Genomic DNA, 17,516 nt, shown 5'->3' on the forward strand with positions numbered 1-17,516 from the left:
AACCTTCAAATTTTCTTGATTGAGACTACATAATACTTATTGGGACTACCTAATTTGATTGTAATAATAATTGCATATATACTATATTAATTGGGACTCTATAATACTTAATTGGGAATGCCTAGCTAATTTGATTGTAACCTTTATATATTCTTGATTAACTCTACATAATACTTAATGAGATTGCCTAACTTGATTGTAATAACCTTTAAAAAATTCTTTGTTGAGAGATTTTGAGACTATATAATATTTAATTGAAACTACCAAATTTGATTGTGAACCTTCAAATATCCTTTATTAGGACTCTGTAATACTTAATTAGGACTTCTTAATTTGGTTGTAATAACCTTCAAATATTCTTGATTGAGACTAGATAACACTTGTTGGGACCAATTTATTTGATTGTAATAATAATCGCATATATTCTATATTAATTGGGACTCCATAATACTTAATTAGGACTGTGTAATTTGATTGTAAAAACCTTTATATATCTTGATGGAGACTACAAATACTTATTGGAACCACCTAATTTGATAATTATGCATTGAGAGCATACCCTTTTATTTTTTGTAATTTATTTATTTGGGATTACATTGTAATAATTTGGGGCATTCTAATTACATTATTATTAGGATATTTTAGTAAATAACACCACAAAAAACCCAAAATTTGAAAATAACACCACAAAAAAAATGATAATAAATAAATATGAGAAAATTAATATATGTGATGAATAATGAGTTGTTTTATTTTTATAATCAGGAGTGCACTTGTACTATAAAGTTTAAATATACCACAAGATCAAGTAGATTTGCCTTTCCTTTTGTTGGATATATTTTTTTTTTTACATGATAACTTTAGTTTATAATATTGTGACTTATAATATTATAATTTTCGTTGTTAGATAAACCTGGAATATTATAATGCACGGTTGTTAAATATTTTTGACAATAATATTACAAAATAGAAAGTATATATAAGATATTCAGAAATATTTCATTTGGGTATATATGGAATATGATTGTCAAACTGAAAGAAAATATCATAAGGTATAAATAGTTTACTTAAAGATTTAGCAATAAATAAATAAATAATAAAAAGGCAGGAAAATTTTTCACAAGGTAATGACAAGTGTCATGGAAGGATTTAAGCGAATTTAAGGAGACACTTGGCAATAACTATATACTAAAGGCGAATATAAAATGACACGTGGCAAAATCTGGTTAAATAATTTCTCGCCAATTTTTATTTACTGTTTTGTCAAACTATCTTAGGAAATTTTTAATTCACTACTTGTATAATTTTTTCCTACTTTATATACATTCTTCATTAAATATTAATTGCAACAAATGAATATTTTATGTCTCATAAATAATACCAATTTATTGCAATTAATATTTAACGGAGGAAGTATATATATAGGGACATAGGGTTGGGATCCGGTGAGAAGAGTTCTTATGGTGAGAAGCGTGAGAAATGTAAACTCATTGACCTTGTCTTATAAATACATTAAAAATACATTTTATATACATTAAAAATACATTGCAAATACATTAACTTCTTTCTTTTCTTTTTTTTTTTTTGGTTGAAAATGGAAGAAGGAAGTTAGTGAAGGGAAAAAGAGAAGAGGGTCAGAAAAATCTAAGAGCATTAACCAATTACTAATGTTGAAACAGAAGATAAGAGGAGAGATGAAAAGGACTTGAGATTAGGACTGGCAAAAAATGACACGACCCGAAAACCAGACCTGAAAATAGCGGGTTTGGGTTGAGATTCTTGACCTGCAAACTTAAATGGGTTGACACGGACCCGACCTAATAATTAAAAGGGTCGGGTTAAGGTTGGAATTTTCAACCCGAAAATGACCCATCTAACCCGAAATAAGTTAATAGCTTAAAAAAAATACTGAAGGAAACAACCCAAGCCCATATTTAAGTCCTAACCAAAACTAAAACCCTAAAATCCTCACACACTCTCACTCCTCTCAACCTCACTTCTCAATTCTCATAGCCGCAAGAGGCTCATTCTCTCTCATTCTCTTATATTTCAATTTTCCTTTTAATTTTCTCTCTCTTTAATAGTGGAGATCCATATTATTGTAGTTCAAGAATAAGGCAGGACAAACTATTCCCACGCATTTAAATTATAAAAAATTGAGAGGTGGCTGCAACACTATTGATAGTATCAACTAGCAAAGGCTAAGTTCTAGTAGTGAAAGGACGTAAGGGTGTGATGAAGGTGATGATGTTTACTATTCTCATCTTTTTCTTATATATATCCTATAATGTATGATTTGTAAGATTTGATTTTTAATAAAATATTTTTGGTTTGTAATTTTTAATTAAGGAATTTAGGATTGTTACTTTGTTGTTTATTTTGGTTTGAAATGAAGACTTATGAACTTTCTGAAATCTGATTTAGACAAAAAATAAATAAATAAATAAATAAATAAATAAATAAATATCAGGTCATCAAGTGAAATTCGGCTTAACCCGAACCCAAAATTATCAGGTTCGGGTTAGGATTTTAAACCCGAAAAAGTTAAATGGATCAGGTCGGGTTGGGGGTTTGCTGACCCGAAACTAGGTGACCCGAACACGAACCCGACCCGACCTGATCCGTTTGCCAGCCCTACTAGAGATGGATGCAGAGTAGGGAGGAGAAAGAAAAAGGGGGGTTAAATGGTAAATCCATTCATCATATCTTAAGCCCATTACCAAAACACAAAGCTGAATTCTTGTACTCAATGAAGGAAAATAAAAATCCCCAAAAACCTACAAAATTATTTGCTATCATCTCCAAAACTAAATTTCAACAATTAAGTGTGCTTTATAATAGGCTATCTCATTTGAAATATGTGGCATTTTTATTTTTTTAATTGTGATTTTTGGGTGATACTATACTCGTCATATTGTCATTCCCCTTAACTCGGTCAGATACTCGATTGAGTGAAGCCCGTAATTAGGTACATCGGGTAAGTTTTATATACATTAAGATGTTTAATGGATGGAGTAAAGACACACTAACAACTTTCTTTAAAATGGGAATTTAATTCAGAAATAATCAATTTGAAATTGAATCTATAACAAAAAGGAAAAGTTTGAAGAAAGCAAAAGAGATGAAGTATAAATGCAATGTTCAAAGCTCACAGTTGCAGTACTCTAAATTTCTAATTGACAGGGAAGACAAAGATGGAGAGAGAAAGAAAAAGACAATATTGACAGCTCACGTGGCTTCTAATTGACAAGACAAAGAAGGAGAAAGATGGAGAACCAATGGGTATTTTCATGCATCATTGTATTTAACCAATGGATATTTTCATGCATCATTATATAGGGAATCAAAAGATATTTTCATGGAGAAGCCAATAATTTAATTGCATATATTTAACCAATGGGTATTTTGATGGAGAAGGCAATAATTACCTTTTGGTTATTATGGAGAATCAATGGGTATTTTCATGCATTATTGTATGGAGAACCAAAAGATATTTGCATGCATGCTCTTTTGCCATGATACCCAATTTTACGTAGTGTTATTTAACATGTCAACTAAACTCTTTTTCTTTGTATTCATTCCTACATATATACTACTTAATAGAGTATTTCTCATCTCTCTCATCATCTCTTTCATTGTTACATCGTTCTTCAATTCTTTCATCTAGTTTACTTCAAACTGCTAATTGAATTAGCGATTTAGTTTATTGATCAACTAATTCAGTTAGCGGTTTTCAATAATTATTAAAAAAAAAATCTGATTAACACTTACTTACGTAGACGGTACGTCTAGAACTTTAATAAATTGTAACGTATTTAGGGAGTTTTGTTCTCTTTTAACACTATCTACGGAAATCGCTCAGCTCTACTTTATGTTTTCACCTCCTTTATCAATATATGCTTGGGGACGTCTACACATGACGATATATATAGAAGTCTAAAACATTCTTCAAAAACAAAACAATTGTTAAGTACAAGAGAGTTATATAATTAAATGCTCTATTAAAAAAAGGTTAAATTATTATTATTCTTTTAATTTTTTTTAACAACAGAAGCAAAATAAACAAACGATGGTGCTACAAGATCCTTACCTAACTTAGTTGCTTTTAAGTCCTTTCTGTAGTTTCCTTGTCAAATGTCAGTTAAATTACTCTTGCCAAGTTCATGCTCTATATAACCTTCATCATAAAACTTATCTTGTTTATACTATGGAATCACATGTTCTATAGCCAAGTTCATACGCAAGATTCCATATTGTTGCAAAATGAGCTTGTATATTCATTTGGATTGTAATATATTCTATATGTATCTCTTTCATCCTCAATGATCATATTTCTTCAATAAGAAAAAAAAAATCCTCAACGATCTTATTGAGTATAATGATATAAGCTATAAATAATTTTCCTAACATCTATACATCATGTGCTAGCGCAAGATTCCACATTATTGCAAAATGAGCTTATAGTACTAGATAAGCAAGCAAGCTCAACATCCTTTTGCCTAGCTTTTTGTAGCTTTGAAAAAGATCTTTTTCATTGTGTTGTAGTGATATTGTAGGAATGATTGTCGTCCATTTAGGATATATCCCATCAATGAGATAATAACCCATATTGTATTAGCGATAATTCAAAATAAAGTTACTAGGTTGTGCATGACCTTCAAAAATATCGTTAAATAAAGGGGATCATCAAGAATATTAATATCATTTACGAAATACGACTGTTGGTATGCAAAAGTAAGCACGCCAAATCCAAAAGTTAGATGATATGATGTTACAACTTCCAAATTTAGTGTGGGTTTACCTGCTCTTCACAAAAACAAATATACCTTTTAATCGAAGTGAACACTTTTGCATCGCAAATGCACATAATCAATAGAACCTAACATGCATATAAAGTAGAAATCCTCGACATTCTCCAATTCATAGTATTTTTACCAAATCTTCTTCATTCGGGTTTCTAAGTATTTGTCACTAAAGTAAGAAATAGTTTCTTCAACAAAATGTTGTAGAAGTTGTCTTGCAAGAGATGCGCTATTCGAATGTAGTCATCCATGAAATCACCAGCGATTCCAAAACCTATAGCTTCATAGAGGTTGTGAATTTTTGCAATGTCGAGGCACCATATTTACACTTAGCATCTTACCTTTGCTGAAAAAATGGATGACGTTCTTCTAAAGTTTTCTTTATACGGAGAAACACATGTTTGTTCATGCGAAATCTTCGATAAAAGAATTGTTCGGGGGAATACAAGAGGGTCAGCAAAGTAGTCATCTCATAAAATCTTATGTCCATCTTCACGATCCTTTGGACGAAGATCCTTGGTACCCTTGGAACTTAATTTTAACATTCGATAGATTTCTAATGGATTAGACTTAAGAATTTCATCCATCATTTGATAAGTGAGATGATTGGTTATAGACGATTAAGAATTACAAGCTCATTTTGCAATAATATGGAATCTTGCATATGAACTTGGCTATAGAACATGTGATTCCATAGTATAAACAAGATAAGTTCTATGATAAAGGTTATAAAGCATGAACTTGGCAAGAATGACTAAATTGACATTTGACAAGAAAACTATGGAAAGGACTTAAAAGCAACTAAGTTTCTAAGTAAGGATCTTGTAGCACTGTTGTTTTAATGAATACTAATAAGAAGGGGGTTGAATTGTAGTATGACAGATTTGTCAAACTTTTTGTGGAAATAAAAACAAGTAAGCTAAAGGAACTGAAAGTGCAAGAGAGATTTTACGTGAAAAACTCCTTGGCCCTAACAAGGAGAAAAACCACGACCACTTGGGATTTTAGGAAAAGAATCTTCACTAGAATAGGGCAAAAAGACCTATTAAAAACTAAAGACTCTAACTTTGAGTTCCTCAATGAACCCAAAGCCCCGAGGAACAAGTCACCCAACTTGTTACTCTTCTCTTCTCTTTTTCTTCTCTTTCTCTCTTCTCACTTCTCTTTCTCACAAACAAAAGTTCACTCAAACTTCCCTATTCCCCAAAATAAAACTCGAAAGAATAAACTATAGTATAAGGACATTAGATCACTCTATTTCACTAGTGTGGAATTGGACTCTTGACTCGATTAAAGAAAACAAAGATTGAAATCAATTTGAGCTAGGGTGAGTTTTTCCAATTAAAATCAATTACCTTTTTACAGACCAAAATTCGCCTTGAAAAAATCTCTTTGTGCAACAAATCTATAACGCCACTACTCCAACCCACTAAGAAGAACATGTCCTAAATTTAAGGGCATGAACTCCTTAATGTGCAAGACCGTGATATGGGAAAGATCATGGGGAGTAGGCCACAAGTTTTGGAAAACTAAAAACCAGATTTTATTTGTTTAACTAATTTTCGAAAATAAATAAAATAAAATCCTTTTTATAAAATAAAAAGATAAAACTTTAAACTCAACTGTTTTCCTAAAACTAAGCATGCACAACTTAATCTTTTTAGACCAATTTCACACAGATATTTCGAGTGTAGTATTATTCTTATAATTACATAAATCCTAAAATATAAAAATATATTAGTCTTCATGTTTCTTTGATGAAGCTTCTACTCCGAAGCTTCTGTTCCTTGGAAGGAACTTCTCTTCTCTAGTGAAACTTCCACTCTGAAGCTTCAGTCCCCTGAAGGAAAGCTTCTCTTCTCAAATCTTCATTTCTAAAGCACCCGTTCTTGCAAAGGAACTCTTCTCTTTTTGGATTGCTTTGTTCCTGGCTGTCTTGTTCCTCATGGTATCTATCAAGACACTCAATTCTCCTAGTCATTGCAACTGATCACACACTCAAACAATCAAGCTCTTATTAGTTTGTAAATAAGTTAGGTTGTGTCATCATCAAAATCATTAAGTCCAACAAGCACCATTGTTTGTTTTATTTTGCTTCTGTTTAAAAAAAATTACCTTTTTTTGATAGAGTATTCAATTATATAAATCAGTTTTTTTTTTAATAATTACTGGAAACCGCTACTGAATTAGCGATTCATTAAACTAAACCACTAATTCAATTAGCCGTTTGAAGTAAACTAGATAAAAGAATTGAAGAACGATGTAACAATGAAAGAGATGATGAGAGAGATGAGAAATATTGTACTAAGGCCATGTTCTTTTAAGCTTCTGGATAGAGCAGAGCAAGGGTCAGCAGAGCAGAACAGATTTCATGATAGCAGAGCAGAGCCGAGCAGAGCAGAGCAGATTTCGACATTATTATTAGTACTATTATTAATGTTATTATTATTAATGTTGTTGTTGTTGTTGTTGTTATTATTATTATTATTATTATTATTATCATTATCATTATCATTATCATTATCATTATCATTATCATTATCATTATCATTATCATTATCATTATCATCATTATTATTATTAAGTGCATATACCATTGATTTAGGTGAGTGAAAACATAAATAACTGTGTACCATATTTACATATGTTAATAGTAGAAAGATAAAAGACAACAGTTTAACATCTTCAAATTATTACAACCGCATATCAAAATAGGAACATAATTAGATTAGAGTTTAACATCGTGGTGAATTAATTATTCACTTCCATATGATCGTCATTTTCATCATCTTCATTGTTGCTTTGATCTTCGTTGTTATCACCTTCATTGTCGCTTTCTGATCGATTAGCCCTCCAAATTCGGAGTGTTATACGATGTCGCATTATGTCCATACTATCTTTTTGCCATTGTGCTTACATAGTTGAATCTGCAGCTCCTATATTCGCATCATGTTGAATTATTGGTATGCCAAACTTATGCATCCGAATAAAATTATGTATGGTGCAAGTGGCTACAATAATTGACATTTGACTCTTTTGTGACGCTTGTGGCATGTTATGTAATATTCTCCACATTTTTTTCAATTGTCCAAACGAACATTCCACCTTCATTCTTAACGATAAATGTAGCTTATTAAAATGTTCTTTTAGTCCTTTAAGTGGTATTGTTCTAAAATAAGGCATATGTACTCTTACTCCCCCGATATACGGCGTCATATATCCAAGAGTATTTGGATATGCCGAGTCCGCTAAATAATATTTTTCTGAAATATATAGATTTTAGAATATTTTACACGAAATAAATTAAAATATATATTTAATACGTAATTGAAGAATTAGAGTGTACCCGGAGGTGGATGGGGAAAATTAAATTTTGGGTCGCCCAAATTGTCTTTTTACACCGTGGTATCATGCACACTTCTTCCCAACCGACATTAATAAATGTGTAAATTCTGTCAAATGGACAACAAGTCAAGACATTCCAACTTTTTTTTCCATGTCGATCATGAAATGGCACACCATTGGTATCACTTACAATGGCATCGATAACAATTCCATCCAAAGCTCCAATAGATCCCGACAAATAATGACATATCAGTAAAATATATTCCTTTTAAAAAAACTGATTGGGTAATTGCCTAATTAATTGGGGATATCAATGTATAGGTTTTGGAAACAGTTGAACACCAAGTTGTTTGTTGAACCTTTTGAGTAAATAGAGTTGTTGGGAAGAACATATTTTTAATCAACCCAATTTTTTTGCAACTTTTTTATTCTTTTTATATCATTAGTTATAATTATTAAATAAAATTATGTATTTAGTATTATTATTAAATATTAAGTATTGCTTTTCAAAACAAAAAAATATTAAGTATTACTATTCCCTAAAAATATATTAACTATTTGTTATTATTATTCTCGGCAAATACTGCAAATTGTTATTATTTTTCTTTTCAAAAAAAAAGAAATTGTTATTATTATTATTATTGTTATTATTATTATTATTATTATTATTATTATTAAAAACCTACAAAGTCAATCAATTTACAAGGAATTGGTGGGGAGCCGAGATACAATTTAGGCCCCCACCTCTCTAGCTATAGCGAACCCGATCCTGCTGAAGATGTGAGCAGCTGCACGAGCACCAATATCCTGAGTCTTAGCGAACGCCTGAACCCGCTTCAGCAACGCAACAGTATCCTTCTCTAATTCCCCCAACGAAGAAAAGGAAAAAGGAAGAAAACCATAGCCAATAGCCCTACAACGCGCCCCATACTTGTCCCGCTTCCGCTGAGCCGCCGCAGACACAACACGACTGGGAAAGAAGTCAGACAACCCCGATTGTGTCAAAGGTGAAGACCCCGTCAAGTCAACACATACATCAAGGCCTCTATCCCATGAATAAAGCAACACATCTGCTGGACGAAGAGCCCCGTCGTTCCCTCCAGTCAACCCAACGTTAACTCCTTACGAGCTGAAATCCCAGACCGAAAACAAATATCAACAAGGGTGTCACGAACAACGTTGTGCCGATGTTTAATACCCACCATCCCAACACAAGACACTGCATGATCCCCATAAATATCCCCATCAAAAACCCTTGAGCAAGCAGAACATGGTGTAGAAATGGAGAACAAAGGAACACCCAACCTGTAGCAAAGAACACTACGGTAAGTCTTACCATTCATAGTCTGACCCAAACCCGATATCGGGACCATCCGCAACCAGGCCGAAGAGTGATCCCCCTGTTGGGACTTCCATAAGGCAACCTGACGCGCAGATAAGGAGAAAGTGGAATCCGCAGATGCAGCGACCTTCGTGAAATATATATCTGCCAATTTTTTCATGAGTCTGGGGGCAGCGATCTCACTAGGGTTACTCATAAGGTCAGTCTCCACAGTCCTGTTAAAAAGACTAAGAGCACCATCGAAGGCCGGTCTCGGACCAACAATATCAGAATTGCTAAGAAGCGTAGCCTGAAGACCAGAAGACTGCAGACGCGACGCAAGGAAAGCATAGTGCCGAACATCACCCGCCGAATAGACACCCAAACCACCAAAAGCAAAAGGTAAGGTGGCAAATCGCCATTGCCAATCACCAAAACCAGGCCCCGAAGCAGTTACAATGCGCTCCAAAGAAGCCCGTAGGGCCACATCAAAAGAAATTTGTGCCGTTTCAAAAAGACGAGGAGGACAAGTGCGCATAGAAAAGTACAGTTTCAAAACCCCAATACACGCACGAAGAAGCAACAACTCGCATTGGGGATCATCGAGCTTAGCAACAGTATCCATTAGCACAATGGCCTTCGATACTCTCTGCGTAACAAGCTCACCACAGAAAGAGGAATCATCACTGACAGGACCACCTAGAAACTTAACGCCATGGATAGGAAGACCAATATCAAGAGGAAAGACACCCACGAGACGGCTACGAGGGTCTTCCGAGGACCAGAAAACTTCCGTTTTCTCAACGTTGACATGGAGTCCGAGACAAGGTCCCTCCGCTAAAATCAACTCCAAAACCTTTCCTACCACTAATGTGTCACCAATAATAGTGTCGTCATCTAAATACCAAGCCTGCAAACATAAATCAAAAGAATCCCTGATTTAGCACACCAACGGATGAAGAACCAAAGCAAAAAGCAAAGGGCCTAGAGGATCACCCTGCTGCACCCCCTGACATGACCATAAGGTATGCTCCCCGTAAAACAGCCTGGCTGGAGTAGAGTAACAGAATTCAACCCATCGCGAGAGAGCTGGACAACGGAGACGAACCTCACGCAACAAAGCCGAACGGTCTACCAAATTAAAAGCATTCTGGAAATCACCAGCAACATAGAAAGGCCAACATCACTACCACGAGCCTCAACTAAACGATTAACAGCATGAACAATAGCCTCACCACCCGCCGACACCCCGACACCAAACTGAAGACCTCCTAGATAGCTTCCCAGACGTGGACCAATTAAAGAAGCCCCAACCTTTGAAACCAGACGCCTCCAAACGGTACCCACCGCAATATGCCGAATACCACCACCAGGCTTAACAAGAGGCGTAAGAGGAGCACTAACAATATATTCTCCCAATTCATAAGGACATTTTCCAGCGAGAAAAAGATTAACCACCTGCGTAATAGAGGCCACCAACTCATCTGAAATAGCAACTACAGCACCACTCAAACAATCCATAAGGTGTTGAGCACGCAATCCGTCTCTACCGCATGACGTACCTCGCGGAAAACCCCTAATCTGATCCAAAACAACAGCAGGAGTAGCAATAAGGTGCTGATCAGCGGGAATATCCGGTAAGATAGGAGCCGGAAAGGAAGGGTGCTTAGCTTGCAAATCTGCAAGAGTTGCATCATTGTAAGGGGCAAGACCAGAAGACGAAAGAACCCTAACCGCAGTAGTGAAATGTCCGTCAGAAATCTTTCTCTTACACTACTTGATATTACGCTCAGACAAATCAACGTCTTCATCATCATCCAATAAAGGCGGAGACACATCAGCCAACGTGTCATGCATAAGATGCACAGAACCACCAGGCTCACACCAAGAACGAATAGCAGAAGTGATACTCTCTTCCTGCCGCTGATGCCTGACACTCGAAGAACACTCTCGACTACTCCTCGGAGAAAAGGTTTTAAGGACACAGAGAGGCAACACAAGCAACTGAACCCAACAAGAGATGTCATCAGGCTAGCAAATCACCTTATCAAGGGCCCCTTTGAGAACCCGAGAAAAACCCAATCAACACTTAGGAGGAATAGATTTCACCGAACGAAACCGCTTAGATAGCAGACTATCAAGAAAAGCAACATCAAAAGCAAAATGAGGCTCACGATGCACACCAGGAACAAGATCAAATGTCACCGAAGAAGGACCCTGTGGTCTTGGAAAACCATAAAGAATAAAACTCACAACACCATCCCCAGAATCAGGAGGGGCCACAAAATCATCAGGACCATGCCGACACTTCGTACGAAGAGTATGCGTCTTGAAACACTCCCCACAAAGCCAAATGCCCATACGACAAATGGTTGACTCCGCCGCCAAGAAGATAGCCAAATTAGAAGAAAGAGAGTGCCGGGTCAAATCTCGCGCATTTGCACACCAATGACGATCACGGAGATGAGTAAGCAAAGAGGCCTTTGTGAGCCCATTACCCCGGCCATCACAACACCCATTTAGACCCACAAATGGGCAATGGAACGGAACAATAGGAGGCATAACACCCACGAGAAGATCGCCAAAATTGCACACCCAAATCACACCAACACTGCAACAAAAATAGCCTTGAATACACACCAAAACAGCACCAAAATCACACCCAAACTGCACCAAAAACAGCAGCAAAAAACACTCCAAAACTGCACCAAAAAAAGCAGCAAAAGCACACCAAAATAGCACCAAAATCACACCCAAACTGCACCAAAAACAGCATCAAAAAACACTCCAAAACTGCACCAAAAACAGCAGCAAAAGCACACCAAAACAACACCAATAACAACCCCAATACTGCTCCAAACCGAACGAAAAACTGACCCAATAGCCGCCTGAAATTTGCACCAAAATTGCACCCAAAAATACGCCAGAAAACACCAGAATATGCACCAGAAACAGACCTGAAACTGCACCCAAAAGCAGTCGTAATTGCACCAGAAACCGCCGCAAAACACAGCCTAAAACACGAGCAGAAAAAACCTGAAATTTTGCCTCAATACTGACCAGAATATCGCCTGGACACAGCCCGCAAATAGCCCTCAAAACTGACCCAAAAGCCACCTGAAATATGCACTAAAATCGCACCAATAACGCACCCAAAATTACGACAGAAAACAGAGCAGAAACAACCTGAATATTGCCTCAATATCGACCTGAATTTTTCCTGAAAATAGCCCGCAAACAACCCACGAAACTGAACCAAAAACCGCCTGAAAGTTGCACCCAAATATCACGACTGAAAACATAGCTAATCCACGACAGACCAGAAAACCGCCTAAAATACTCGCCCAAAACAGGCCGGAAAACAACCCAGAAAAACGCAGCCAATCACATGAAAACCTCCTAACCTAAATGCACAACCGCCGAGAACCTGATCGCGCCGGAAAAGCTACCCTAAAAGCCGAAAAAATGACGTGGAAACCTACCTAACCCTGCCCTAATTGCCCTTAACGAGAGAGAATTTTAAATTATTATTATTATTTTTATTATTATTATTATTATTTATTTTAAAGAATTATTATAATTATGGAAATTATTAATTAATAATATTATTAAATAATAATTCTTAATATTTTGAATTATTAATTATTATTATTAATTATTATTATGATTAATAAATATTAATTATTATTAATATTAATAATTATTATAATTATTTTTCATATTAATAATTCTTATAATTATTTAAAATTATAAATTATTATCATCAACACAATATTAATTATTATTATTATTGAATATTAATTATTATTAATTATTATTTGAAAATAGAGCAGAACAGAGCAGAGCAGGGCAGAGCAAAGTAGAGCAACTCTAAAGAACGAGGCCTAAGTAGTATATATGTAGGAATGAATATAAAGAAAAAGAGTTTAGTTAACATGTTAAATAACACTACGTAAAATTGGGTATCATGGCAAAAGAGCATCCATGCAAATATCTTTTGGTTCTCCATACAATAATGCATGAAAATACCCATTAATTCTCCATAATGACCAAAAGTATTTATTGGCTTCTCCATAAAAATACCCATTGGTTAAATTCAATTAAATTATTGGCTTTTCCATGAAAATATCGATTCCACATACAATGATGCATGAAAATATCCATTGGTTAAATACAATGATGCATGAAAATACCCATTGGTTCTCCATCTCTCTCCTTCTTTGTCTTGTCAATTAGAAGCCACGTGATATGACAATATTGTCATTTTCTTTCTCTCTTCTTCTTTGTCTTTCCTGTCAATTAGAAATTTAGAGTACTGCAACTGTGAGCTTCGAACATGGCATTTCTACTTCCTCTCTTTTCCTTGCTTTAAACTTATCCTCTCTATTATAGATGCAATAACAAATTGATTATTTTTAAATTAAATTCCCATTTTTAAAGAAAGTTGTTAGTTTATCTTTACTCTATCCATTATGCACCTTTAGTGTATTTATGTATCCATTAAACATCTTAATGTATATAAAACTTACTCACGATGTACCTAATTACATGCTCACTGAAGCGAGTATCTAACCAAGTTAAGGGGAATGAAAATATGACGAGCATAGTATCACCCAAAAATCACAATTGAAAAAAATAAAAATACCACATATCTCAAATGAGATAGCCAATTAGTAAGCACAATTAAATGTTGGGAGAATTTATAACTTAATACCCCTTAAAAAAGTCATTTGTGACTTACTACCCCTAATAAAAAAAGTTGTTAATTACTATCCCTAAAATTGATTAATTCTAGCAAATACTACCTTTTTTTCCTAATCAGCCTACTTAACCTCTTAAGGACATCATTATTCAACCAAGTTGTAATTAGTGGCTTTCAAACCTTTATTAATTAACTAAACCCTCTCACCACCTCCGCACCACCATTACACCACCTTCAACAGCCCCCTTACTACCTCTGGCGGCTCCCTTACCGTGAAACCCATCATAAGTCCCATCACTTCCCTTCCCCCCACCATGAAACTCATCTCCCTCCCATTCCTCCATAGCCAAACTCACCTTCGTCACGTGGATGGGCTGTTTTGGGGGTTTCGGTAAGGAAAGGAGCGGTAATCGGGGTTAGGGAAAGCAGGTTGGATGGGTTTTGAGGTTTGAGGAAAGGGGAGGGTCGAGCGGTAGGGGAGTAGAATAGAAGTGGATTTCGTGGTGGGGAAATGGAAGGGGGCCGATTTCGCGACGGGGGAACAGGAGGAAGATGGTTTCGCATGGGGGGACAAGAGAAGGGGTGGATTTTGCGGTGGATGAGTAAGAGGGAGTGGATTTTGTGGTGGGTAAGCTTCCGGAAGTGGTAAAGGGGTTGTCGGAGGTGGTGCAAGTTAATTAATTTAGGGTTAAGATCTAATAATTACAATTGGACCAAATAATGATGTCATTAAGAGATAGGTAGGCTAATTAGAAAAAAAAGGTAGCAATTTCTAGAATAAATTAGTTTTAGGGATAGTAATTAACAATTTAATTTTTTAGAGTTAGTAATCACAAAGGGTCCTTTTTGAGGTAGTAATAGACAAATTTTCCTAAATGTTGACATTTAGTTTTGGAGATGATAGCAAATAATTTTGTAGGTTTTGGAGGATTTTTATTTTGTAGGTTTTGGTGAATCAAGGATTTCAAACCAGGGGTAGCACCGAATCCCTAAAAAATAGAATAGTCAGTCGAACAAACTGGGTTAGTTCTTTATATGATGCGTTTTGTTAGTGTTTTACACGTACGATTAAACATATTAATATGGATATTTAGCTTGTTATAATTGTCTTAACGTAAAGTTTGATTTTCAACTATAAACGTTTATATTATTGATATTATTATAATTAGCTTACTCAAAATTTTATGTTGACATATGTTTCATTCATACCGAGTTGGAGTAATTATTAACCATTTTAAAAAATTATTTTGATGGAATATAATTTCTAACAAATAATTTATATTCTATATATCAAAATACTACAATGAAATTTTATTGTTGTATATAAGAAAAAAGATTATCACATAGGATTTTCAAATAGTACATTTAAATGTTGAATAAAATTTGTTTACTAATAAAGTTGAGCATTAGATAACATGTTACTCTGTAAATTAATGGGAAGAATTCCAATTAAGAGAGGGAGTATTCCAAATAATAAAGTTTGTTAATATAGGGAGCATTTCAAAATTAAAGCTAGTTAAAGTGTGTAAATGGATGAAACAAAAGTGCTACAAAAACCAACAGTAGGCATTCTTAAAGCAAAAAAAACGTTCAGAAGGGGTTTCGAACCCAAACCTAAAACAATTCTCTCTTCATCATACGTTACAAACCACCAAGGCAACGCTAACTAAATTAAACTTACTGCCAAACAATAAATTTGTATACTGTACTTTCCTGGAGCTAATGTTAACAACATTTTTTTTTAGGGATAGCATGTGGCTCTGTAGATCCGCCAGTGATGATGAATGCATTTACCATTTAACCCTATTTCTCTATCCTCCTCTCTCTCTCTCTCCCTACTCTGCATCCATCTCTAGTCCTTCTCATCTCTCCTCTTCTCTTCTATTTCAACGATAGTAATTGGTTAATGCTCTTAGATTCTTCTGACCCTCTTCTCTTTTCCCCTTCACTAACTTCCTTATTTCATTTACACCAAAAAAAGGAAAGAAGTTAATGTATTTGCAATATATTTTAATGTATATACAACGTATTTATAATGTATTTATAAGACATGGTCAATATATCTACATTTCTCACACTTCTCACCATAAGAACCCTTCTCACCGGATCTCAACCCTATGTCTCTATATATATATACTTCCTCTGGTAATTATTAATTGAAACAAATTGGTATTATTTGTGAGACATAAAATATTCATTTGTTGCAATTAAAATTTAACGGTGGAAGTATATATTAGGTAAAGTGGGAAAATATGTGAATTAAAAATTTCCTTAGATTATTTGACAAAAAGTAAATAAAAATTGGTGGGAAATTATTTAACCAGATGTTGTCACGTGTCATTTTATATTCGCCTTAAGTATATAGTTATTGCCAAGTGTCTCCTTAAATTCGCTTAAATCCTTCCATGACACTTATCATTACCTTGTGAAAAATTTTCACACCTTTTTTTAATTTTTGCAAAATCTTTAAGTAAACTATTTGTAACTTATGATATTTTCTTGGAAAAGTTGTCAAAAATAATACAACCTTTCAGCGGTCCGCCAAAAACAAGTCAACTTTTTGATTATTTCTGAATAATACAACCTTTTGAGGTATTCGCTTTAAACGAGTTATGACCGGTTAGTGACCTAATTAATAGATTAAATGAGACATGTGTCATAATCTTATTGGTTTGAAAATTTAAATTAAGTTTTTTTAATCTAATGTTTTTAAATTTAACTTAATAATAATATTATTATATTTATTTATTTTATTTTAAAAAAATCCACCCATCTCCACCTCCACCACCACTATCAGCGAACCCCATTCCCCTTCCTCGGCGACCTGCTAACCTGACCTCTGGCGTCGGCCACACCCATATCTCCTCCCCCGGCACCGGCGCTAACCCCCCCACGTAGCATGTCGGCGATGTCGCCCCTTCTCTTTTCTCTCTTCCCCACAAAACCACCATCCCTGAAATCCGCACAAAACCACCTAAAACCCATTCCTCGCCGTCAAAAAATCCTAACCGGACCTTCCTAGGATTTCTCTTAGGGTTTTTCGAGGGTAAGGGATAAGTTTCAGGTGATTTTCGGTGGTTTAGGGTAGTTTTATGGGGGAGGGAGGATTTTGGTGGTTTGGTGGGGATCCCGGGAGAGAGTAGAGAGAACAGGGGACGTGCGGGGATGAGGATCGGCGCCGAGGAAGGGAGATCTGAGCGTGGCCGACATCGGAGGTTGGGTTAGCAATTTGCCGGGGGAAATGGAAGGGGTGGCTGGTGGTGGAAGAGGTTTTTTTTTAAGATTTTAATTATTTTAATTATTAATTATTCATAATTAAAGTTATAATTAAGAGTTAATTAGATTA

The sequence above is a fragment of the Chenopodium album genome, chromosome 12, assembly GCF_948465745.1.
Source record: "Chenopodium album chromosome 12, dcCheAlbu1.1, whole genome shotgun sequence".
Lineage (NCBI taxonomy): Eukaryota > Viridiplantae > Streptophyta > Magnoliopsida > Caryophyllales > Amaranthaceae > Chenopodium > Chenopodium album.